The sequence below is a fragment of the Ctenocephalides felis genome, unplaced genomic scaffold (genome assembly GCF_003426905.1).
Source record: "Ctenocephalides felis isolate EL2017-DRISC unplaced genomic scaffold, ASM342690v1 CF-g0.4_SCAFFOLD_01492, whole genome shotgun sequence".
NCBI classification, from domain to species: Eukaryota; Metazoa; Arthropoda; class Insecta; order Siphonaptera; family Pulicidae; genus Ctenocephalides; species Ctenocephalides felis.
This window is the reverse complement of record NW_020537646.1, coordinates 43,124,387-43,150,631: the sequence shown is the minus strand read 5'-3', so window position 1 is coordinate 43,150,631 and position 26,245 is coordinate 43,124,387.

Genomic DNA, 26,245 nt, shown 5'->3' with positions numbered 1-26,245 from the left:
TTTCGATTTTTTTGCGATTACTATAACTTGCCCTACGGGAAGTTAATAATTACTTTTCATCCCCAAAACTTTTGTTTTTTACCCCATTTGGGGTAATTTACTCCGGTTTTGCGACCACTGCTCTAGGCGGCTTTTGTAATTATTTGGAATAACAACCCAATAACACTATATGACTATATTGACTATCGAAGCAGATATAGTGTTCGTTTAAAGTCGTAAAAATATTAATAACGAAATAAACTCAAACCGGCAGGTTTCTGAATTAGATTTCAAAACTGGATTAAAAATTTATAATTTTCTGAAATAAAAACTTGATACCGATTTTAAATCTTCGCAAATATTACAAAAATTATTCAAAAGAAATATATGAAAAGTAGTCTATTTATTATAGTTGAGGATTAAAGTAAATTTTTAAGCATCGAATTTTGTATTTTGAGTTATTCTAAAAATAGTACAGTATTTATAAATAAATTTATATTTTATTGGCTTGATAACGTTTTAGAATATTTGGAATTCGTTGGAGTGCCTTAGATGTTAGGTGCCGCATATCCGACGTGAGAATCCCGCATGAATCGCTGCCCTCTTAGCTCTGCGGAAGCAAATTCTAGCAGGGGAAAGGTACCTACTGAGAGATATTTATTATTATTTGATATATATATATATATATATATACATATATATATATATATATATATATATATATATATATGGTGCATTTGATTTTTTTATTTTGCATACATATTTATGCAATTTTAGGGCGCTGTTCAACAATATAATATGGAAAAACTTAGCACAATAAATTGAATATCGTTCCTTTAAGATAAATTTAGCGTTTCAAATCGTTCGATTTTTGCATATTCTTCTGTTTGTTCACTGATTTTATCCCAAATTACAAAATGTTTTTAAAATACAAAAAACATTTAGCAATTATGAATGACAATATACAACTAGTATAATATAATCAGATTTTTTTTACATAATTTTCAATGCTAAATAAATGAAATTAATTAACTTAAATATCGAAATTCGAATGAGATATTAACGATTCATACCTACGATGAAAGGTAATAAAATCGACTGGCTTGAATTTTTCTTTTGGAACATTTTGAAATATAAAATTAAATATTCCCAATATTGGGTAGGGCAAGGCCCAAAGATACAGCTTGACTTTGAGCAATTATATTGTAAAAACCAAGATAAATCACAAAAAATAATACATATCAAATAAATAATTATCTGACTATGTTCAATAAAATTCCTAACTAATTTATCATTGAATAAAGATGTTTTTTTCTCCATGGGCGGCATAAAAGAGATTTAAAAGAATTGTACGGTCTAATTAGACTTATTGACATATTGTGAAAATCAAACCAATTATGCCACAACAAGTAACACATATCAAACAAACAACTATCTGACTATGTTCAGTAAAACCCCCAGTGAATTTAGTATTGCAAAAAGGTGCTTTTTGCTGGTGCTTTTATACCCTACAGCCAATAAATTGGGACGGTCATGGAGCAACCAGGTCCAATATTTTATTTTAATTTTAATGGCCTTTTACAAAATAATAGTAACATTATTTAACCAATGCCAAATATAAATTTCATGTGCATTTTTACAGAGATAACACTGTAAATAACCTTGATCTAGTGTTTTGTCAAAACTATGCATCAGCAGAGTTGGAATAACTATTTATTTTATATATCTCTTACAAAACTGCTTTGGCAAAATTTTTAACTTTGGTTTCTTATTTGCTAGTTTTCATTTCATACACCTTTGCCGGGGTAAATGTTCAGTTAGTCTATTTTATCCCACATAGGAAGCTTTTATAAACTTTGTATAACCTTACATAATACATATTATAAAACAATTAAATAATGTATAACTAAAAGTTATATTGAAGTCTCGTAAACTAAACTATACTAGTCTAAAAAAAATAACAACAACAGATAATACTTTACAAACTTTACAAACATTCCGTTTATCTCCTGGAAGCTGGTTATATATATTTTTCCCTCCACTTGCAAATATTGTTGTTGAATAGTTCTTAGCTTTACTTATTTCTGAGATATCGTTGGTATTACTCGCTGACCTTTGAGCGCTGCTCCACCCTATTTGAAAATTTCTAATTGAAAAACTATTTATTTTTATTAAGTCAAGTTTTTTGAACAAAATCTAAAAATATTAACAATTTTCAAAGCGCGGAAATTCATATTAATTGGGGGAAAAATCATAGAATATAATGATCAGACCTAATAAACAGATCACATTTTTTCAGTAAAGCTGTGTTTAATATATTTTAATTTCCGTTTGTTTATTGGATAAATGTTTAGCAGAAGAATAAACTAACGCAAACCTTTTAGTTATTTAAATAAATCATCCGCCTATTAGTAATAATCTGTATCAAAATCTGAATATTAATAACAACACATATCACCGAATTAATATTATGTATGTAAAATTTAGCGTTTAAAGTGTATTAATATTTTATCTATGTGAAATCTGTAATTTTTGTTCTTGTGTTACACACTCAATTTTACGGTTTAAACTCATAAGCTTTCTCCATTCATATAAAACTTATAATTAGATTTGAAACAATTTACTTGCAATATCGTTTTATTGTTGTTGATATTAGCCATTAAAGTATCAACATCAACCAACTTTCTAAGGTTCGTGCTTTTCTGTTTTATTTATTTGAACAGAACTACTTACAAAGCACGTTTTTTATAGTTACAGGGCAGTTGTCCCATCTGTATGTGATTTTTTTTATTATTACAAAAGTGATGACCTTTTCTTTAAATGATGCAGCAATGCAGGGTAAGTGCTAGTTTCACTTGTTAGAAACATATTGCTATCTATATTTCCAAGTAAAATCCAATATCACTACTGTTTGACATCAGGCTGCTTGAAGCGGGATCGAACCCGGGACTTCTGATTCAGGTCCATTCGTTCTAATCACTTAATTTCGAGCGAGCACATTCAGTAAATACTTACAACTTACAAAAAAATAAAAAATAGAAATGAAGTTATAATCGATATCCACATATTCAGGAAAATGAATTTACGCAAGTCTTAAAGAATATACAATGATCACATATTTTTGCAAATAAATTTTATTTCAATATGTATAAATATATGTAATTTTGTAGTAGGGAAACTGGGTACGGTTGTGCCACTTTATTTTGATCAGTCAGAATTTTTAGCTGGGAGAAAAGTAAAGTAATTGGTAATTTGAACATTTGCTTACGTGGAAATACTGAAATGCTGTTCTGAACTATGATTTATTAGTCATAAAATCAAATCGTACAAAAAAGGAGCCAGTGGCACAACCGTCCACATCAAAGGACGGTTGTGACAATGATTGGAGTCAGAGTGACAGGCATAAAAATAAGTTAAAAACTAGTTGTGTATGGCATCGTGCCTTAAGGCAAATTGCTGAAACTTTCCGTACTTGTTCAAAATGTTCAAAAAATATTAAATGTTTTCGAATAAATTATTATAAATAGTCTAACATTGTCTAATATTTATAAGAATTATGTAAACTGAATTACAAAGTTAAAATTATTTATTTAAAGTATATTTAAAGTATATAAGTGAGCTTTAGAATTTTAGCGAGAATTAAAATTTTTTTGAGAAAAAAATTTGGAAAAAAAATTGAAATAATTTTTTTCCAAAAGCAATTATTTTGTTTGAACAAGCAGAAAGTTTTTTGAATCATTCAAATCGGATGCTTAGTTCTCCCAAAAACTGTCATCTTTTGCACATTTAGCTCGTATCTCCGAAACGTTTGGACTTTCTCTCAGAAACTCGATTTCTATTTTCTGCACTCTTTGCTACGTATCTCCGAAACGGCTGGACCTACTTTTGCCAAAAACTACTCAGCACATCTCCTTATCAATAGGAATCGAATGTTTTTTTTAACCATTCAAATCACAAAAAATTGTATCCATACATATATACACATACACACACATCCATTTTTTTCTGAGGTATGCCAAAATGTTCAGAAACCTTCAAAACGTCAAGAAATGTAAAAATTTTCAATTTCGATTTTTGGACGATTACAATAACTTACCCTACGGGAAGTTAATAAAAAGTATATAGACATAATTGTTTATAACAATATTTATTGTCGTTAATAACAATTATATGTAATAATATATAACAACATAAAATAAACCTTCAAATAAAGCTTATGAATGAGATATATCAATGTATAACAAAACATATTTTTACAAAAATAACAAGAATTCTTTGTGATTTTTTATATTGAATTTTTGTTTTCTTTCCCTTTCGTACTTTGATTTAGATTTTCTTCGTTAGATTTTTTTATCTGTCATATCTTCATCTGAAAACGACAAGAAATACATGTCACAACGGCACCGCAAAATTTGTCACAACCGTACCCAACGCACACAAATCATCGTTATGACTTTTTTTTTTTTTTTTTTTTTATTATTTTATTTATTGTTTTGTCAATCAAGACTTAAAAAGTCTTATAATACAAAATTGCTTATTTAGGTAATAAAGAGAACAATAATATAAAGTAAACAGTATACATAATAAGAAATAATAATTAAGAAACTAAAGGAAAATTATAAAGTGAAGTAAGAAATAAAAATATAAATTAAACAAAAATGGCGTGGTGAAAGGTGTTGCCGACTTAAATTCGCCGGAACACGCATTTGTTCATTGCAGCGGTAGATCGACGGGCCATTTCCTTTTCAGGCGTCTAGTGGGTCTGGGCAACATTTTGATGGTTGGATTTGCGTGGACTTGTAGTTTGTTGTTGTAGGCTAAGCTTCTTGATATTATTTGTTCATGAACTGTTCTGATATTTAAATCCTTATGTAGGCAGAAGTTGGTGATATACCACGGTGCATTTGTCAGTAAACGTAAGATTTTGTTTTGACACCTCTGGATGATGTTGATGTTGGATTTACTGGCACATCCCCAAAGTTCTATGCCAAAAGTCCAGATGGGGATGATAGCCGTTTTGTAGATGAGGATTTTATTCTCAAGTGATAAATTACTTCTTCTGCCTACCAGCCAATACAGATCTTTTATTCTCAGTTGAATTTGTTTTTTCTTGTTGAGTATATGCTCCCTCCAGTTTAATTTAGTGTCGAGGTGCATACCTAAATATTTTACACTGCTGCAATTCGGAATTATTGAATTATTGAGGAGGACAGGAGGACTATTGTGCTTTCTCAAAGAAAAAATAATGTGTTGAGATTTGTCGGTGTTGATCGAGATCTTCCATTTGTGGAGCCAGGATTCTAGTGAAGTAAGGTAATTTTGGATTTTATCAGTGGCAATTGCAATGTCCATGTTGTTCGAGATTATTGCTACGTCATCGGCGTATGTGCAAATCATCAAATCTTCATCAGTAGGTAAATCTCTTGTGTAAAGAATATAAAGTAGTGGACTCAGGACGCTGCCCTGTGGAACACCACATTCTATGTGGCGTGTGCTTGAATAGTCACCTTTAACTCTTACGCGAAATTTTCTATTACACAAAAAGGAGTATAGAATGTTGAAGTAATTGGGAAAAGTAGTTTGTATTTTAGAAAGGAGTCCTGTGTGTGATACTTTGTCGAAAGCTTGACTTACGTCAAGAAATACTGCTACTGCATGTTTTTTATGATTCAAAGCATCCAGAATATAGGTGACTGTTCTATTACATTGTTGGGTTGTTGAGTGGTCCTTTCTGAATCCAAATTGGTGGTTTGGGATCCATTTTTCACCTGGATGATCTTCGCCTAGTCTGAGTAAAATTAGTCTTTCGAGAATCTTGGATAAAACTGGTAAAAGACTAATTGGTCGGTACGAACTGGCATGATGCGGACCTTTATTTTTCTTAGGAATTATTATTATTTCTCCAGTTTTCCAAGCTGTAGGCCAATAGTTGAATTCAAGAATTGCATTGTAAATATTGGTTAAAAATATTATAGAGTTTTTTGGCGATTCTTTTAGCATTTTTGGAGTGATATTGTCGATGCCAGGGGAAGACTTGTTTTTTAATTTTTTGATTGTGCAAGCAACATCATTTGGAGAAAAATGTTTTATTCGTTTTATTAAGTCGATATTTGATTGCCACGAATTATTGCAGACTGGACCTAGGGACAGATTTGTGTCGGTAAAAATATTTTGCAAGTGATCTGCAAAAGCTTCAGCTTTCTCCGTATTTCTTTTTGTCCATGTATATCCATTCAGAGATCGAATCTTCAGTGGAGGGTTCGTTAGTGTTGGTTTCCCTTTGATTTTGATAGGCCTCCAAATGGAGTTGTCAAACCTGTTGAGTTGCAATAGATATGTCTTGAAAGCGTCGTTTTTCCAAACCTTTACTTTATTCTGTAATGTCCTAGTGAGTTGGTTTAACTTAGTTTTATCTTGAGGCTTGTGTGATAGTTGCCATATCCTTCTTGCTATTCTCTTCTGCGAAATTAGTTTTTTAATTTCGGAAGGAATAATAGGTGTGGAATTTTTCATGCGACAGGTTGGAGTAACTAACTTTGAGGATTCTTTTAAAACTGTTGTGAATTTATTTATCTTGTAGTCAATGTCGGCTGAACTTTTCGGTCTGAAATGTGGAAAAATTTTTGAATCCAGTAAAGCCCTGAATTGATCCCAATTTGTAAATTTGTTGTGGAGGATAGCTGAGGGTTGTTTATTTACAGGAATTGAGCTGAATGTTAACACAATTGCAGAATGATCTGACGAAAGATCATAGCTGTTCTCTATGTCAAAATTATTTAAGGAGATACCTTTAATAATGAAAAAATCCAGAAGATCTGGTACTTTGTCTGGATCAGAGGGCCAATAGGTAGGACTGCCTGTTGAAATATGGAGGAGATTGTTATTTGATATTGCCATGTGAAGTTCTTTTCCTTTCGAAGTTGTCAGCCTGGAGCCCCAAGCTGTGTGTTTACAATTATAGTCACCTCCTAATATAAATTTGGATCCTAGTTGTTCAAAAAAGGACGAATAGTCATTAGCTGAAATTTTGAACCTAGGAGGGCAATATATCGCAGAAATGGTTATCTCAAATGATCTTGTTTCTAATAGGATTTGTGTTGCTTGCATGGATTCTTGTTGGACATTCGGAAGTGCAAAATGTTTTAAGCTGCTTTTGATTAATAATGGTGATCCACCACGAGCGCTACCACTTGGATGGTTTGAATTTTAAGTGATATAATTTTGAATTTTAAAATATGTTTTTTCAGTAAAGTGGGTTTCCGAAATGAGGAGAATGTCGATATGATTTAGTTTCAGGAAACACTCCACTTCATATTTGTGAGGAATTAAACCATTAGCGTTCCATTGAGCGATTTTAATTAAGTTTGCCATTATTCAATTTATTAATTAGAGTGGTTAACATGTTGATAACGAGGCTATTTTGTTGCATAAGTTGACTGAAAAAAGTCTTGAATTCTGAGAGAAAAGACGATAAAGTGGTAGAATCGGAGTCCGTGATTGGATTCGAGGAAGTACGTTGCTGATTTCTTGTGGCGTTTGCATAGGAAACTGAGGGGTTAATTGGATTAGGAATTGTGTTGAATTTATGCGAATTGATTTTAGTTGTGATTGAAGGAGTGGGATATGGGGCGTTATTTGTTTCTTTATACAGATTTCTATTTCTTGGCTCGATATTTTCTTTGTAGAAGCTACATCCTCTGTAATTAGCAGTATGCGCACCGTCACAGTGATAACAGTGGGCTGGAGTATTAGGGTCTTTAGTACAATCTTTTGTTCTGTGATTTTCACCACATTTTAAGCAAATAAAAGGTCTGTTGCAGTAAGCCTTAGTATGATTATACATTTGGCAACGTGTGCATTGCACAATGTTGCTGGATTTGCGCGGTGGTTCTACACTGATTATATTATTTGATATTTTATAAACATTGTATATATTTTTATTGTTTTTATTGGGCTCTAGGTCCACAAGAAACATGTTCAACGGCTCTTTAGTTAACCTATGCCTTATATTGAGAATATTTCTCACGACATGACCCTGTTTTAGTAATTCTGATTTTATCAGCTCCGTGTCTGTAGAGAAATGAACATTCCTGAGTACTACCCTGTATGCCTTTTCTTGTTTTAGTTGATAAGTGTGATAAACTACGTTAGTTTGTTTTAAATATTTCGAGAGTTCACGAAAATTATCAACAGTTTGGCATATGATTTTAAAGGTGTTATTGGCGAGGCTTCGAAGATAGTACTGACTTGGCGGAACTATTTTGTTAAACGTGTTTAACATGTCCGCGGGATCTTCAACTCCGTAAATAAATATTGGTGGAGGTTTATTAACGGTTGTTACAGCAGGGGTTTTGTCTTCTACATTTATTGATGATAACGCAGAAAATCTATTATTAGTCGATATATTAATTTGTAAAGGAACATAAGAAGTTTTTCGTTTTTTTGGCGTGAATACTTGCCAAGGGTTAGGATTAGAATCAGTAGTTGGTTGTTCCGAAGAATGTGAATCGTCTTCCATATTGTTAAGATTTTCCGATGTTTGCTCCAAGTTTTCCGAGTTCTCTTCTGATGAATGAATAGATCGGTTAACGTCAAATTTATTAAGATCTTTGTTGTTATCAGTAGTATTTGAAGAATTCACATGAGATGAACGTGATGAAATAGCTATACTTTTGTGGTTTTTTATTGAAATCTGTTTTCTGAAATCACTTTGTCTTGAAGAGTAATTTTCACTTAATTGGTGAGTAATTATTGCATTATTTTGTATAGGTTGTGAAATCAAACCTGATCCGCTTGCTAAAGGTATTTCTTCACTTGGATCTGCAGAAATATCCATATCATTCAAAACATCAAACGATTGAACAATAGGTATGACCGGTTCTTTGTTCCCTCCGATGGGGACCATGTTGCGTAACTCCAAACTACACTCACTGATAAGAGTCTTTTATTTGAACACTCACAGGTAAAAAGGTAAACTGCACTGAAATAATGTTTTATTTAGAATAGAACACGATGTGCACCGTACGGCTGTCGGCGTTGGAATCATCGTTATGACTGAGCTAAATTATCTAAGCAATACTAATTGCTGGTAAATAACTACTAATGTTCAACTTACAGCAAAATAAAAAAGTAATCTCTCTGTATACAATTATCATTTATAATTAAAAGAATTCGAACAGAAAAACGGACTTTTGACTCTTTAAAAGCAATGCGGTCTAGAGATTATAATGTAAGGCACTGACTGAATGCAATAATGGAAAGCTGGTGGAACAATCATACTTCATCTTTCTTTCTTTGGACTCTATCTCAAAATCAGTATAGTTTAGCATAAACCCAGTCTTTCCTACGATAAAAACCAATAGTATCCAATACTTCTGTATATTGATAGACCAATATGATAAAATATTTATAATTATGAACAAATTTTGGTAATAAACTTACGATTAATTTTTAACCTATAAATAATTTTTTAAAAAGAATCTGATCAATATACGAGTTTGATTCGAATAATACATAGAATTAGCAAAAGTGTAGGTGAATGTATTATATTCTTTTATAGCAATTGGAACACTTACTTATAATAGTCCGAATTAATGAATTAAAATACAAACATATTTTAGATTTTCGTAGTGGCTTCGATACTTCTGCATATGATTGATTTCTAATCCGATTAATATTGATCATAACAATAGTAGTGGAAAAAAGTTATTAAAAGTATTAATTATTAACTTCCCGCAGGAGAAGTTTATGTTCTCATTCAAAAATTCGATTCGCTAATTTTATGTTTTTTTGACGTTTCAAACCACTCTGAATCGATTGAAACCAAATTTGGAAAAAGTATGTGTGTGAACAGATTTTTTGCCGTAAATCGAAGTTTTCTCAAAAATGGCTGGACCGATTTCAAATTTTGCGCGACGATCAGCCAAGCCGTTTCTTTGTAAATAGCAAAAAAGTGAAAATAAAATCGTCCACGTTTTAGCCCCCAGTTCTAAATCCATTTTGAAAATTCAAAAGCGGTTTGAAAGATATTGGCTGGGAATCGTGCTAATGAGTTTTTGGTAGAGATCGGCCGGGCACTTTTCTTGTAATAAAGTGTTATTTTTTTTTGACGATTTTTATGATTTTTTTTTTTTTTTGATAATAGATATCGTAGTCTTATAGATCATACTAAAATATTACGGCCCTACGACAAGTCGTTTAATTTTAAAAATTCGTCAAACTTTGCAAAAATTAGAATTGTTTTTTTTGACGTTTTTCAAAGTTAAAACTTTCTTTGACGATTGCTTAAAAACGACTGAACCGATTTGAAAAATTCAAAAGCCAATCGATGTATTTCAGTGTGGATTATCTTTTCTCAGTTTTGTGCAGCGATCGTCTAAGCTGTTTCTTTGTAATTTGGAAAAAAGTGTTAGACTTTTCGTTCACTTTTAAGCTTATACTACCGAATCGATTTTAAAAATTCAAAAACTGTTCGAAAGATATTAGTTGGGAATGATACTGATTAGTTTTAGGTGAAAATCTACCTAGCCGTAATTAACTGTTGAAAAAAAAATTGAAGCCGATTTTCGAGGAACTTTTTTTGGCGATATATATCGTAGTCTTATAGAACTTATTGAAATATTACGGCCTTACGACAAGTAGTTTAATTTTAAAAATTCATCATTGTTTAAGTAAACGAGTAGCTCTTTTGACGTTTGTTAATAACGATTGAGTACTTGGTCTTAATGATCATAATTAACAATTAAAGTCTTACAAAAACTGGCTCAATTATAAAAATTATTGATTTTTGAAAATTTGCTTTTAAAAAATACTCCGACCGGGTTGACATGTTCGATTTTCAATAATGTGTAATAAATCCACTTCCAATACTTTTAACTACTTATAAATTAATTTATTTGTTATTGATTAAGTCGATTATTTACACATATTGGGAAGTTCATGCAACTTGCCTTAAGGCAAAATACCAATACCAACTAGTTTAATTGATATTTTTTTATACTGGTGATACCACTTACAGCGATCAACTTATAATTTTACACATGTATTAAATTTTAAAACAATTGTTTCAACATTGGTTGCTGATTTTATTCAATCGATTTTATAACAAATATTTTTTCATATAATAATGTTTTTTAACATAAAATAACCAAGACAATTTAGCATTAATCTTTTAAAAGTAGTCATTACTAACGATGGCTTGATTATATTAATTTACATCAAGTTTCACTTTCTATGCAAATTGGATTTTTTTGTACGACTGTGCTATTAATAAGTCGTCATTAATTTCTTATTAATTGCGCATGACTATTAGCAATGTATTAAAAATGATTTTGTTTTTAACTTTGCGAATGTTAAAAACAGAAAATGCGATTTGCTATGTTTGTGTTGTCTCTACATTTAAAGTCATTCTCAATGGTTTTACACAGAAATTGGAAAAACCTTTTTGTGTGTGTATGAATGTGTTAATGTGTATGTGAGCCAAAATTTCACTTTTTGTATGCGTTTTCTTAAAAACGGTTACACCAATTTCAAAAATTTAACGACTCATATTGACACTTGAAAAAATTGTCCACATTTTTTCAAAAATCTTTAACTGATTTTGAAAATTCAAAAGCTATTCGAAATACATGTTCTAAAGATAATAGTAGAAGTTTTTAATTAAAATTTACTTTACTGAGCCGTTTCATCATATTTAATTGCAGAAATATTTTTGAGGATTTTGATGAAATTTTGTATGGCAATAGATGTCGTGGTTTTAGCAAATATCTTGTAGACCTCCGAAAACTTATTTAGTAATGAAGACTTCTCAAAGTTCGGATAATCAATATTTCTAAATTACATCGTCACTGTTTTAGAAACAGCTACGTCTAAATTTCTATTGATTCAGTCGATTATTTACATGCATCGAGAAGTTTTTGCAACTTGTCTTAAGGCAAAATGCCACTTACACCTAATTTTATTTGCGCCATTTAGATGCGCAAGCTTGTGGAAGGTTGATGCGGTGTGGTACTGCCGCCGATAACGGTACCAGTTGGCGATATCCCTTATTATAGATTTTTCTCTAAAAGAGTTCATATTTATAAAACACTATAAAAATTATAAAAATAGAATGTTCACCTTGTGTTTTAGGTTTCGACAATGGCGCATTAGAATACAATTTTCAAATGTCACAAGAAAACACAACTCGTATTGTCGGGGTGGACGGGGACAACAATTATTATAATATTTACAAACAAAATTTTCTTCTAATTTAAAATGCACTATTTTGCAAAATTTCTACAATGCTGTAATCTCAAAATTTTTATTTTTTTTTCAAGATTACCAAAATAAAATAACCTACTCGTAAGTTGCATTTCGCCTTTAGCAAAACGTAAGTTTTTTTCTCGACATGTGTAAATAATTGTCTAAATCCATAAGATTTGAAATGAACTCTTACTTAGCTAAATAAATGTTAACTTCACTTTTTAATAAATTAATGTTTAATTGTAATTATTATTAAACCATTTTTCGACCACTATCCATATTCGGAGCTTTTTTAAATTCTCAAAAAAAGATTTAACAATTAATTATGAAGAAATGTCTGGACCGATATGTACCAAGTACTAGTCAACACCATTTATAACTCATATATTTTAACATTAATTTTTAAATTGTTAAAATCGGTTCAGGTTTATTGCCGACTACTTGTACAAAAAATGTTGCACTGTTGAATGTAAAGTAGTTTAGCCGATCGCCATGCATAACTAGTCAACGCAAATCTTATAATATTCCAATTGTTTTTTTAAATAGCTTATCAATTTTTGAAATCGAAGCAGCCGTTTTTAAGAAAACGGCGAAGAGTCAAATTTTGCCTCACGTAGACGTACAGGATTTCTTAAGATTTTTTTCAAACGATGCAGAATGATTAGAAATGTTTTCAATTTTATACCCTCAACAGTTGGTTTTAGCAATTTCCCTTCAGGCACGATACTTTACACTATTACACTATTAGTTTTGATATTTTATTGAATTATATAAGAAAAGCTATAGGGTAGAGCGAGGCACAATCGTTTAATTTGACTTTGAGCAATTATGTTGTGAAAACCAAACCAATTATATCACAACAAATTACACATATCATAATTAAGTAACTATGAGTGAATTCATCAGTAAATTTCTTTGTTGTTTTTCAAAAATATGTCGCCTGGTCTTTTTTATCCCATAGGCGCCGCGATGGACAGGGGGGGCAAATAGGTTCAAGGTCTTATAATTAATTTTGAAGGAAAATAATACCTAAATTATTCAACCAATGCAAAATATAAATTTCATGGGTAGATTTTTCACAGAGTAACACAGTATATAACCTTGATCTAGTATTTTGTCAGAAATACTCATCTGCAATGTTTGACTGACTATTTATTTAATTTACCTCTTGTAAAATTACTTTTTTTAACATAATTTTATATTTACTATTTTTCATTATTCTTTCTAGAGTAAAGGTTTAGTTGGTCCTGTTTACTCCACTCACGTGTAAGCTTTTATAATGGTTATATAAAAAACAGCTGAATTCAACTTAAAACTAGCATGGCATCGTGCCTTAAGGCAAATTGTTGGAACTTCCCGTACCGTAACGAAATGTTCGAGGAATATTAAATGTTTTCAAATAGATTATTATTAATATTGTAAAGTTGTCTAATATTTATAAGAATTATATAAACTAAATTGCAAAGTTGAAATTATTTGTTTAAAGTATATTAGAACTATAGTCAGAATTAAAAATAAAATCTGAATTATTTTCGATATAAAAAAAAACTAAAAAAAAAATTAATTTTTCCAAAATCAATTAGTTTGTTAAAACAAGCTGAAAGTTCTTTGAATCATTTAAATTGGCCGCTTAGTTCTCTCATAAACTGCCATTTTTTGCACATTTAGCTCTGTATTTTCAAAATGGCTGAGCATGCCATTGCCAAAAACTAATAATCACTTCTCCCAATCATTACTAATTGAATGTTTTTTAAATCATTCAAATCGGATGCTCCGTTCACTCAAAAACTCGATTTCTATTTTTTGCACTCTTTGCTCCGTATCTTCGTAACGGCTGGACCTGCCTTTGCCAAAAACTAATCAGCTCTTCTCCCTGTCAATAGGAATCGAATGTTTTTAAAAACCATTCAAATAGGTTGATCCGTGCGCCCGAAAACGTGACTGGAAATTTGTATCCATACATACATACATACACACACACATCCATTTTTTCTCAGGTATTCCAAAAAGTTCAGAAACCTTCAGAACGTCGAGAAATGTAAAAATTTTCAATTTCGATTTTCGGCTCATTACAATAACTTACCCTACAGGAAGTTAATTAACAATATATCTTATAAAACAATTAAAATTAACAATACATTTTATAAAGCAAATAAAGTATACTTAAAAATCATGGTATGGTCTCATGAACTAAACAACTAACAACTTATTTGTATTTTCAAACATTGTCGTTTATCTTTCGATAGCGATGTCGTAAGATCAAGGTGATGGTTACTTTTACACCTTTTAACCCCCTCTACTTTCAAAAATTGTTGTTAAACAGTTCTTTGTTTTACTTGCTTTTGAGATATCGGTGGTGAACCTTTTTAGCCGCGGCGTTTTAAGCCCCAACCATTTCACAGACATCTACAATTCTATTTCACAGTAACTATACTTTATAACAATAGTACTCACACAGTATGTACTACGGCATAAGGGTCTGCAATCTATGGTCAATTTGTAAGCAAGAGATTTTTCACACAAAGTTGAATGGACCCACATTATTTATTTGATTCTGAGTTCAAAAAATACATGTTGCATGTATTGATAAGCATCTTTTCGGGAATACCACTCCGAGCGTTTATTCCGTTTTTACGTGGAACTATTACGGTAAAATCTTTTTTAATGCATTATGCCAAATATGATAACGCCGCATGCATACTAAATATTATTTAATGAGACAGGAAAAAAATCCCCGATGGCATTGGGAAACAAAATTTACACAATGAGATTTAAAATGTAATTTATTTGCAATGTAATTGCCGTCTTGTTAGCATGATGATTATATACATGGCTGCAGATAATCATTTAAATTGCTAATTTAACTTGGGATGCGCGATTGAATGTATTAACTATTAATTGTTTTAATTCACTTATAAATAACGTGTTGAAACAACAAGACAAGTGGATACAAGACACACACACGCGCTCACACACAATGAAATATATATAAAAGATATAGTTAAAGATGTATTTTTTAAAAAAGATATTTTCTGAAGAAATAGTTTTCAAATTTGAAAATACTTTAAATTCTTTGTATACTTCTTTAAAATCAAAAACACCACATAATAAAATTGTTGACTCCGTTTACAAAGTGAATTGTAATGATTGTGAAAAAGTCTATATTGGAGAGAGTTCACAATATATATCTAAGAGCTTCAACATAATTATAATTCAAAAAATAAAAATCAATACAAAACAATGTTATCTGACCATATGCAAAATTTTAAACACATTTTTGATTTAAACAATCCTATTATTTTATATATCGAACAAATTGTTGACCTAAGAAGGTTTGTTGAATCTGTTTTCATTTTTTTAAATTCACAATGTGTAAATAAGAGAAGTTCTTCTTCTTTGCTTTATGACAGCTAACAAAATTTAATTAACATATGTAAGTCTGATTTTTTAATATTTGAACAATTTTTTACCACTTGATATTTCCTTTTCTTCTTTTTTTTAAGAATTTAAAAATTTTTAATTACTTGATTTTATTTTTAAAATTCTATATATATATATATATATATATATATATATATATACATATTTTTTGTTTTTAGAACAAAATATTGATGTTATAATTATCAAATTTTATATAAAATAATTTTAAACTGGTTTGGTATGTATAATTTTAATTCTGTTTTATTTTATTTTATTACTTTATTTTATTACTCTCTTTGTATTTTAGCTGAATGATGAGCTAATATAATAGTTCGAAACGTATTAAAGAAGATTTTATATTTACTTTCTGTTTTTATTTTTTCGACTTGTGGCTGAAAAACTTTAACAATATATATATATATATATATATATATATATATATATATATATATATATATCAGCTGACCCTTTGTTTAAAAATATTTCTAGAAAAAAATGTATATAAAATAAACAATAAATACTCATTATGAATGTCAAGTATGTGGTATATATGTGAAATATGGATAGTTTAACCACAAAGCCTGACACATATAATTTTTTCCGGTGTGGTTTGATAGTCATTGCATTTGCTGAACTAATCTGAAACTGATTTCATTTAAATTGAATTATACATTTGGAGGTTCAAGGTTTTGATATATTATTATCACTGTTTTTCATTAATTCAATAATTTTTTTATTACGAGGCATAATCTGTGCATTCATCTCTTAATTGTGCTTTGGTATTTCTAGTAGTTTGAGTGAGATTTTAAAAACTCTATGGAAAAAATTACAGCTTTGCAATAGATTTTTTTATTGCCTAATTCACTCTAAAAAAACTATTGTATCTTTAGATTTTAATATTTTTTTCTTTTACTGCAAGCCAGTTATGAACTATCTAGTGTGCACATAGTGATCATGCAAGATTGAATCAGTTATTATGCAAGAATCCGTCGCCAATATTTAATAGGTGTTTTGAGAATAAATTATGGCTTTTCCATAAGCTCAGAAAAATCTTGATCGAAATTGAGTGACAACCGTTCACAGAAAGCCAATAATTGATCAGCAATCTAAAAATTGATTAGACTGCTAAAATGACTACTATCATATAGGGATTTAGAAAAGGAGGGTGAAAATTTAGAGTGGTATGTTTTTCAAATCCGCGTTATTAAAAATTAAAAGTGAGAAAAATTGGTACTAAAATTTAGAAAAAAAGTGATAGGATTGACTACTTTTGATGAAAATAAATTGACTTTTGAAGTGAAATTTAAGCTTTTCCAAAAGGTTAAGAAAATATGAATTAAAACTTGGTGAAAACATTTACTTATTCAAAGCGGGATGATAGATGAGTCGATTACTAAAGTGGTTATTATAAAACAGTGAGTTAAAAAAATTTAGACTCGTATGCGTTTTTTATTTAAATATTATATGAATTTATCATGAAGAAAATTGGTTCCAAAAATAAAAAAATATAAGGGGTGGACAACTCTTAATTAATATACGTTATTTTAGGTCAAATTTAAACTTCTATGAGCTTAAGCAATTTTCACTCAAAATTCAGTAAAAAAAATTACTGATTGGCTTGAAAATGTGTAAAAAATAAAAATGTAGATTAAGTTATATAATGCAATTTTATATAAGATAAATTAAATAAATAGTTATTCCAACACTGCTGAGTGATAATGAATATTTTTGACAAAATATCAGATCAAGGTTGTTTACAGTGTTATCTCTGTGAAAAATGTTCACATAAAATTTATATTTTGCATTGGTTGAATAATGTAGCTAATATTCTGTAAAATATCCTTTTAAAGTAAAACAAGACATTTATGGCGCCTATGAATCAAATAGGACAAGGTTATAAAATATTTGAAAAACAGAAAAAAATACAAATTTCTAATTGTTTGTTTGATATGTATTATTTGTTTTGATATCATTTGTTTGGTTTTCACAATAATGCAAGTGCTCAAAATCTAATTGCATCATTGCGCAAAGGCAGGTTTAGCCGTGCCGGAAATACGGGGCAAAAAGTGCCAAAAATGGTAATTCAATTTTTGAGATACCGATGTGAATAATTCAAAAAAAAAATTGTATTGACGAAATGAAAAACTGCTGAATATTAACCTGCTTTGGAAAGGCAGGTCTAGCAGTTTCGGAGATCCAATAAAAAAAGTGGAAAAAATGCCATTTTGCGGACAAAATTGATCATTAGACATATGCACATCAAATTATCACATTTTTTATGGATATTTTGATAATAAGAACAAAAGTTTACTTTTCTACGACGAGGCGCCCACGCGCTTCTCTATTTCGTTTCTACGCATCTATACAAATAACGTATTGCGATTGTTTTGAAAAAAAGTTCAAAATATTTCAAACCATAATAAATCAAATTTTTCAAAAGGGTCAATTTTTTCAAAAATTTTAAAAATCTCAAAATTCGATTTTTACAGAGTTCTAAAAGAAAACTGTTTTTTTTTTTAATTTCAATTGCTGGCACGGGAAGTTCCAGCAATTTGCCTCAAAGCACGATACCATGCACCACTAGTTTGTTAAAATTTAACTTTAGTGCTAAAAATGGTTTCTGCTTTCAACAAAATCTTTCATCAATTATTTTTTTTACTCTGTTTATTCAGCAATCAGAAATACATAAGAATTCCTATAAGCTAAATTGACAATATTTGAGAGCAATGTCTAAGAAGAACTCCAATGAGATCATCTAATTTATTACATATTTTTTATCAGAATTAATTTTTAATTGTGACACTAAATTGGATAACAAAAACAAATATTTTTTCACCATTATTTCCCAAATTTTAAAATTTGTTTGCCTTAATCCATAATATTTTAAATAGTTTTTTTCAGAGTTATACCTGAGGTTTGAAAGTGTAGAAATGGGTGCTATATTATCACAGTTCTGAAAATACTTAATATAAACAATTTTGACTGCAAATATTGTAAAAAATAAGAAAGTATTTTGGTTTACTTCATTAATAAAATATTAGACGGAAACATAGATTACTCTTCCACGACTACTCTTACTCATATTATGACTGGGAACAATTTCTTCGAATGTTCGTTGCAAATCACCATTTTATCACTTACTGCACCTGCCAAATCATTAACTTTTTATGTTGCAAAACAATTACATTTTATTTTTGTATATCGTATTCCATAATTCCGAGAAATAACTTTTTATTGTTACCTTATTATCTTATATGGAACATAAACCTTTTAAAATAAACGCGATACAAGTATACAACTATTGAGTTGAACATTAGTTTTTATTCACCAGGAATAAGTTTTTGCATATATAATTTATATTCAATTGCCTTAACATTTATTTAGCTCAGATATAACGATGATTTGTTTTCAAATGTGTGCGTTGGGTACGGTTGTGACAAATTTTGTGGATACGGTTGTGACATGTATTTCTTGTTCTTTTCGGGTGGAGATTAAACAAATAAAAAACTTACTTTACTAATACATGTAATTCACTTTTTCCCAGCTAACTGGTTAATTAATAAAATTACTACTGATAAAAAAGTGGCATAACCGTAGCCAGTCTTCCCTACTCAACCGAAAAGGTACTTGAGAAAAATAGGTAATTTTTCTCTTTTATAATGTTTTTATAGACTGATGATCTAAATTCAATAGAAATAATGTTATAAATTTGTTAGTTTATTAAATATTCAGTTATTCAGTTTTTTATAAAACAGCAATTGTGAATCCCCATTTTTACCGCAATATATTTACCGCACATTAATGAAAAATGTCTTGCCTGTTGTAAATTTGACTAAGTTGTTACTGACAGTTGATATAAACTTAGTTTTGTCATCTATTAAATTGATTGTATACCCAGAATCATCGTAGAATTGAAAACATTGAATAAAAGCAGTATGCCAATTTAAAATCATGACGACCATTACTAAAAATTTCTAATTATTTGGCATTTAGTTTTTTTCTTTTGAATTGATTTTACATTAACACCTTAATCGCCATATCTGTTATATGTGTTCGACGCTAAGAAGTCCTACATGAATATTTCAGTGTCCGAAAAACGATACATTTGCCAAATATTTCGAAACTTGGCCTTTCAGAAAATTTATTAACAAAGAGTTATAATATGGAGCAGTGTCAGTCAAATATGTGTGACATAAAAAATAGTGTTTTTTCAGGAATTTTGTAAAAAAAAAAATTACATTAAATTTCTTTAATACAGTTTTTAAATAAATTTTCTAATAAAGTTACCATGGCCCATGTGAAATTTTCTAATATTATCGTGTAACTGTAACTAACTGTATTTCATATATGAATATCATATTTGATGGCATTATTGCCAAGACATCAGTTATATTTGAGAAAAGAGTAGCATTTGGATTGTACATGGATTTATTTTTTAGAGAAGTTTATCATAAAATTACGAAATACCATGTTTGTAAGGAGAGTCCACTAAAATATCACGTGCATTTATTTTTTATCTGAATTTAAAAAAAGATCACTGAAGGGGACAGAAGGGTCCAAAAATCATTAAAAATCGATAAACCACCAAAACGGCTCACGGCGATTTCAAACTTTTAAACAGCATTTCATGAAACGCGATAAAAATTTTAACTAAATAGCTAAATCTCATTTCTTATTGATTATTTTCTTGGATTACTTAAGTCGAATATTTACATGTATCGGGAAGCTTATGCAACTTGTCTTCAGTCAAAATGCTTTTTGTACCTATGGTTGTAAAAAATTACTGTAGTAATTTTGGGTACTATCGGTCTTGATTTCAATTTCTATTTTAATATAGAAAACTAACCTTTTTTGAGTAAAAGGTGACCATACATTCCGCTTTGGCCGGGTCAGTCCCAGATTTTCACCTTACGACCATGTTTTTTTTAAAAACAATATTTTTTCGGATTTAGATTTTCTGCCGTGGATTGTCCTAGGTTTCCGAAAAATATAGGTTTTGAACTGAATCTTTGCAATTATTTGAAAATGATATATATTAAGTGTAAGTAATATGTGTCTTAAGACAACATGCATGCTTATTAATACGTTAAAATGAGAATGAATCAATACGTCCCATGTAGAAATTAATGTGGTCTGAATCTACAAGCAATATACAATCTACATTGGTCAAATTTGAAACCAATATCGGCTGGTCATAAAAATTGAACATTTTTTATATTGAAGCCATATAGGTAAACCAACATTGGTCTATATTGGTCTATATTTGGAAATTTGGAACCAATGTTGCCTACAAATTGATGAATGTTGGTAGGTAATATACCATTAGACAGAGGGCTGGTGAACATTTTAAATTATTAATTATTGAATTATTCTGAAACTTATAACTGATGTTGAAATATTACACAAATATTTGAAGATTTGAAGTTGAAATAATATAACGCATAAATCAAGGTCATTTATTTAACAATAAAATACCTGAAATTTATTTATTTATTTATTTATTTCTGAAATGAAATATAAGTAAATTTATTAACAATGTTTTTGTGGAAATTCATTTATTAAATATAAACAATGATACAAATATATAACTGCATTAAAAATATGATTATTTATAAAACACAAAAGTGTCATAAATATTGATTATTTTTTTAATAGATATTTATTAATACATATCAAGTAAATTTTTTTTATAACAATAACAAAAGCATGTAAACTTTTCTATTTATAACATCATCACTCGATAAAACATTTCACAGCATCTGGACATATTTTATTTGTTGTTAATATATTTATTATCCATTATGAAATATTTATTTAATCGTCTAGAACAGTCATTGGGAAACCTACCTTACATTTGATATATATCAAGTAAATTATAATCAAATAACAGAAGCAAAAGCAAATTAATTTAACTATTTATAACATCGTCACTCGATAAAACACTGTACATCAGCTGAACATATTGTATTCATTGTTAATATAAATATTATTCATTATGAAATATTTATGAAAGCATTGAAATGAGATTATGAAATAGGATTGACTTAACTGTTTCCTTTAGAAATGATAACTTTTATCTTATCGTCTAGAACAGTGACTGGGAAATTTTTTCAATCATAACCCCAAAATATTTTTGACCAAGTTTGCATTGTCATTTAAAACTTGTATTACTTGTTAATATATCTATTATTCATTATGAAATATTTATGAAAGCATTGAAATGAGATTATGAAATAGGATTGACTTAACTGTTTCCTTTAGAAATGATAACTTTTATCTTATCGTCTAGAACAGTGACTGGGAATTTTTTTCAATCATAACCCCAAAATATTTTTGACCAAGTTTGTATTGTCATCTAAAACCTTGTATTCCTTGTTAATATATTTATTATATATCATTTTATATTATCAATATGAATAATTTATGAAAGCGTTAAAATGAGATTGTAAATTGTAATTGACTCTATTTTTACCTTAAAAAATAATTACTTCATATCATAGTCTAGAATCTTGCTATGCAAATGTACAGATTTATTGACATGCCACATTGCATTTATTATTATCAAACATTATGACTATTCTGTCAAAATTTATATCTTTCCTTTCTATAACTCATTTAGTTACAAACTTTTGATGAAAACCTTTTCGATAACATTTTACTACTAAGCAAACCAGTTTCTCTATTTTCTGCGCTTACAACAATATTACCTGAAAATAAATAAGAATGCGTTTTAAATGCAGAAGGAAATAATTATATTATAGCAACTATTGAAGCTTACCTTTTATAAATATGAAAGTATAGAAATTTTTTCTCTCTACTATAATATTATTTCCTGAAAATAAGTAAGTATAAGTTTTAAATGTATAGACAGAATAATATTGAGAAGTATTATATGCATTTACCTGGTAGTAGAATGCGCGTAAAATTCTCCTTGCCAGAAATTAGGTTATGTTATGTTTGATGTCTATAAAATATTTCACATAATATATACGGCAAATTTCTCAATGCTGTTAAACTCCTGATCAAATTAGAAAATCTTAGTGTAAAAAGGTTATTGAAGACATGCAAATCTTTTTGAAAATATTCTCAAAAATTCCAGCTTCAGACATATAATAACATGAGACACGACTCAACACTTCTCTTCTTCATTTTATTTACAACTTATAACTCATAACACAACCTACACACATACACACATTATCACTATTTTTTTTATTAAAACATAATTTGACTATTTACAATCGAAAATAAAATACATTTTGTCAACTGACGCTCAGACGCTTCTTGTCAATGCATTAAAGAACCATTTTGTAGTATTAATGCGCTTCAAACTTCGTACATTCTCGAATGATTCGTCCGCGCCAAAAAGTAGAAAATTCGTAGCTTTATTAAATGCAAGATATTTAATAAATTCGTAAAGAAACCACAATTTATATTATTAGTCATTATTAAATTCGTCTTACAATACTTAGTTTTTCTTTCATACAACTAAACTTCGTATTGTAAACAGTTTGGAAAATAAGCTACTCCTGTAATTTAAGAAAAAATTCCAAATTCATATTGTCATAAATAAACCATATAAAGTATTATACATTGTTAGAATCGTCTCAAAGTTTTTAATTATTCTTTCGTATATCACAATTCCGTATTTCAAACGGTTTGGCCTATGGGCGAGTTGCAGTGCTAAAATTCAAGAAAAATTGAAAAATCTGAAAATAATTATACGAACACACATATTGAATTATATATCATTTTATTCGTAATTTTATTCCGCATCTTTCGTCCGAATAAACTTTTTACGTATCTTTTACATTTTAGCTTGTAGTATTGAATATTTGTGAATAATCACATGGTTAAATATTTAAAGCCTTATGTCTCGCGTATGTTGCTTTCATTCTGTACGAGTCCTTGGCCAAGCGGTAGCGTTGCTGCCTCTTAGCCTCGTAGTCTCAGGTTCGATCCCAGACAAGACTTTTGTTTTTTATTTTAAATATAATAACAATAATTAGGATTTTTTAAAAATTTGGGCTAATTTGATTCAGAATGACAAAATTCGACAAAACATATTATTAGCAATGTGGATTTTCCCAAGAAAACAAACCTCTACTGTGGGAAACAATATTTATTATTAACATGAGAACAATATTTAATAGTCAATTATAAAAAAATGTTGCATCAATATTTATTTTTTATTTTGAGGACAATATTTATTAGCTTATGATAAAAAATTTTGTATCCGATGATAAAATTTTTTGCATAAATATTTATTTTTCAATTTGACGATAATATTTTGTACCTGTTGATAAAAAATGTTGCATCAATATTTTTATTTCAATTTGTGGACAATATTTGTCAGCTGATGATAAAAAAATATTGCATCAATATTTATATTTCACTTTGAGAACAATATTTTTTAGCCTATGATAAAAATGTTGCATCAATATTCATATTTCACTTTGGGAACAATATTTTTAGCCGATGATAAAAAAATATTGCATCAATATTTATATTTTAGTTTGAGGACAATATTTATCAGCCCATGATAAAAAATATTGCATCAATATTTCTATTTTATTTTGAGGACAATATTTATCAGCCGATGATAAAAAATATTGCATCAATATTTCTATTTTAGTTTGAGGACAATATTTATCAGTCGATGATAAAAAAATATTGCATCAATATTTATTCTTCTATTTGAGGACAATATTTATTAGCCGATGATAAAAAATATTGCATCAATATTTCTATTTTAGTTTGAGACCAATATTGGATAAGGCCATTTATAGAGATTATTGCCTCAATATCGGCTGACGTTGGCCTGATCGATTAGTTGATATCATCACAGAACCGACGTTCGCCGATATTTGTGCAATATAGGTAATCACGGCCACAGAAAACCAATATTGGTAATATATTGTACCGATATTAATTTCTACATGGGGTTATAAGTGAGAAAATTCGTGAGTACAAAATTCCAAATACGGGTTAAAATAGTTTCTCACATAATGATTTTAATTTCACGAAAATTAGCAGAAGTTATAAAAATGAAGAAATTTTTTTTTATGAAGAAAATTGAAAAAGAAAATTATACAAGACTCTAAATTGAAAAAAATATATAGATCTACTATTGTAACATTTTATATGAATAAATGGAATTAAAGATAATTTTAATAGTCAGTAATGCTTAAAAAGATACTTTTAAAAAAATGTTTTTTATTTTAATAAAGTATTTGATATTTTAACATCTTTTATGCTATTTGTCCTCCCTTCCCACTCCCCCGTTTGTCCCGAATTAGCAAAACTAAAAATTGTCGTCCCGGTTTTGACTTTAAAAAATATGATCACCTTATTATAAGGTTAAAAACATTTTATTATATATTTATGATTCAAATTCTTGTTATCATTTAGGCGTACCTTAAGAAATGGATGTACCTCTCTTAAGCTAGCAAGACCAAATTAGCAAAATCGATCCGGACGTGTTGGATTATTTAGTACTTATTTTGTACTAATTTGTACCACAAAAAAAAATTTGTACTACGTGCCGTTCAAAAAAAAAACTAATCTTAAGCTAGCAAGACCACTTTTTGTTTTTGAAGAAAATACATAAAATTAAACGGAAATTGATTAATTCGAATTTGTACTAATTTGTACCACCAAAATTAAACTAAAAAAATCAAAAATAGCTACTAAAATCAGTACCCCATGACGGCCGGACTACCCCATTATGAGATGTTTCGTGAAGATAGGTATATAGTGCAGAAAAAAGCCTGTATTGAGGTAAAAAAAAAACAAAATAATCTTTGTTAAAAATATTATAAAATCACTGATTTTTATAAAAATTACTACCTCCGTTTTGTCACAAATCTACAAAACTCATCTAAATTGAACTACAATTATCAAATTATATCAAGGCAAAATAATATTTAGTTTTAAATTACTTAATTTCAGGTTTTGTAGCTTTGCCCTTACGTCTTCAATCATCCCCAAATTGTACTTACGTCTATGCTGAATCATTTGCAACGTACAAGATCAAAGTATAGAAAAAAAATTGAACGAGCAGAATTAAATGAACAAATAGAGAATTTCAGATTTTGTACCGTCATCAAGTACTGATTTTAGTAGCTATTTTTGATTTTTTTGGTTTAATTTTGGTGGTACAAATTAGTACAAATTCGAATTAATCAATTTCCGTTTAATTTTATTATTTTCTTCAAAAACATAAAATGGTCTTGCTAGCTAAAAATTAAAGCTAGCAGCGCCACGTGTTTTTTTTAAACGGCACGTAGTACAAATTTTTTTTGTGGTACAAATTAGTACAAAATAAGTACTAAATAATATAACAGGCCCGGATCGATTTTGCTAATTTGGTCTTGCTACCTTAAGAGAGGTGATGGATGTTGTGCTTATATGTGAATTATGTGTAGTGTATGTATATGTATAAATACCTACAATGTGAACTTATATTATATTAAACGTGATATACACGATGTTTAATGTATTACATAAGCTGAATTCTGAGAACATTCTGCGAATATCTCGGTTGATACGACTAACTATCGCCGTTTTGTTGTGGGTTGTTATGTCCGGACAGTATCTTATA